Genomic DNA, 2,650 nt, shown 5'->3' with positions numbered 1-2,650 from the left:
TTTAATTTTACTGGAGAAAATTTAATTTTACTGGAAATCAAATCACCAAGCACGTGTTCCAAAACTAACATTATTGAACAAGACCAGGGAATTTCAAAAGTTCCATACCTAATTATGTTATTATAATGTGATAAATCCTTTGATATTCTAAATAAAAAATGTGATACTGGTCCTTACTGGGCAAAAAAGTATATTAAATTATTTACATTTACATATGTTTATGTTATGTCACTAGGTCAGGGCTGCACAGTACCTGGAAAACCTGCAATATTCAGGGAATTTAAGTTATGGAGGGCATCGATGCATTGGATAAAAGAACCAACGGATTGGATGGAGTATTAATTAACTTTAATAATTGGGGATTGCAGGTTTACCAGTACACAACACATTCTAACAATTTTGTCAACTATTGGTAATTGTTCACATTCAATTTTTTGCAAAATATTGTAGATTTTGATTATTTGAATGCAACGTTCAACGTGAATTCTTACACTAGCAATTTCATATGTCGTTTCAACCTCTTCCTCACTAAACTGTTTATCCCCTATGGCAAATGGTGGCATTACAAGTACAGCATTGTTATCATTCAGGGCTGCAGTAATTGTGGGAAAACCTTTATCTGCTAAATATAAATCCCCTCTTTCAACTAAATTTAAAATTCCACAGTCATTAGAAATAAAGCAATCACTGGTTCGACCACCATAGCCATTGGAAATAAAAGAAATAAATCCTGCCGGAGTAATAGCCACTAAATATTTTACGGTGTATGCGCTTTTGTAAGATGAATACATTAGGACTTCTTGATCAACATCTGGGGGACATTCCGACTTAATTTCGGTACAATCAAGAATTCCACGACAATTACTATACTTTTGTTTAAAAGCGTCTGGTAGAGTTTGTCTAACTTTGCTTTTGCTAGGCCAATACACATAATTTAATGTGTTAAAGACTAATAAATTCAGAACCTGGTCAAAAATTCTTGATATTGTGGTACGGTGAACCCCAAAAATGACGCCTAACGCGGCATAGGAGATACCAAGTTTCATTTTCATAAGAAATATTAAGAGTCAGTCCACGACATCAATTTTGGGTGATCGCAAATTTAATTTTCCTTCAAGTATATTCAACAAGATATGGAAAATCGCAAAGTTTACACCGGCTACTTCCTTAAGTTTATCATCAGTAGTAATAGCTTCAATCCCTTTAAAACCTCTAGGCGCTTCTTCCATCACAAGCTCTTGGCAGCCTTGGTCGCTTTCATTGAATACTTCACGGTTTTCAGTTTGCGTAACTTGCTCAGAAAATACAGGTCTGGGTGGTATAAATGTTTGTGTGGAGCTTCCACCATTAGAGATTTATGAGAAAAAATAGTATATGCACAGCTTGTTTCATTTTGGTAAATGTTATCAGATTCTAGAGTTATGCAGCAATTAATACCAATCGATACTTTCGTTAGTTCAGATTCATTATCAGAATCATTGATTAAAAGATTTGCCTCCATAGAGTAATCACTAACAGCAACCATTGTATTGGGAGCGAGATTGGGAGACGATTCACGTTTCATCCATCTTTCTAATGCTCTTTTGAATCGGTTCACTTTATTAATGGGATCAACACAAGTGAAGAATTCTTGTAATGATCCGGAAAAATGGATGGAACGTAATTTGGATGATGTGGATGATCACTTTTAGCATTTCCAATAAAATGGTTACTGCACACTTTTGAATGTTTTGATGGCACCCACGGTTTCTTGCCCCTACAAAATATTTCGGAAAATAGGACGGGGAAAAAGCAGTCACGACTACCATACTATCCATAAAGCCGAGGCTTAACTGTACTCACTCTGTTCGCCTAACAGCTTGAATCCAAAGGCTTTTTCGCCTGGGAAATCTACATTCTGCGGGAAACGAGTAAAAACTGACGCCTTTCAGACAATTTATATAAGTATTTTTACACCCAACAACGCAACAATTGAGATTACTTTTACTCATTTCGATAAAATATCTATCTCCCAATGTAATCCTGACTATCCGTCGTCCGCCGCGCTTCCCATTAAAATTTCGCTACGCTGCCACTTGGTGGCGCTATTTTTCTGATGCACGGAGAGTATAGGTCTCCGAGTAAAAATAACGGAAAGTCAAAAATGGGTAACATTGGTAAACGGTTATGTTGTATTTTGGTAATTTTCTTACTTTTAACTAAGAGAGCGTCCTATACAGTTCAATGAGAGTATTATTTATTAAATATTATATAATAATTATATTTAGTTTTATTTCAAGTCTACATAGTCGAAAGACCGTATACATATTAAATCTCAACTTTAGGGTTCCGCACTTACAACATAACTAATTAGTTATTGTTCAAAATATAGCTACGATAAAAATACGTCTAAATAACTTTTTTTCACAACATCATTAAAGATTATTTGCGAAAACAGAGCTGCTTTTCAAATATTCCACGTATTGCGTGACATCATTGACTCTATTACAGCTGGTGGTACATTATTTGGGAAATTCTTTTTACCTGTTTTCCTTACTTGAAGTAAAAATAATATATATATATATATATATATATATATATATATATATATATATATATATATATATATATATAAATTGTCATTACCATTACCAAATATCAAAGAACTATC

The 2,650-nt window shown here is 33.9% G+C and overlaps 1 pseudogene; it reads right to left on the bottom strand.

Moving 5' to 3' along the window:
- Positions 1-338: 338 nt before the first annotated feature.
- Positions 339-1,991, bottom strand: LOC149945192 (uncharacterized; annotated as a pseudogene).
- Between the last annotated feature and the right edge of the window lie 659 nt (positions 1,992-2,650).

The sequence above is a fragment of the Leiobunum rupestre genome, chromosome 5 (genome assembly GCF_980474605.1).
Source record: "Leiobunum rupestre chromosome 5, qqLeiRupe1.1.hap1, whole genome shotgun sequence".
Taxonomy (NCBI): domain Eukaryota; kingdom Metazoa; phylum Arthropoda; class Arachnida; order Opiliones; family Sclerosomatidae; genus Leiobunum; species Leiobunum rupestre.
Note: the sequence above shows the minus strand (reverse complement) of the source record. Positions and strands in the feature narration are given on the sequence as shown.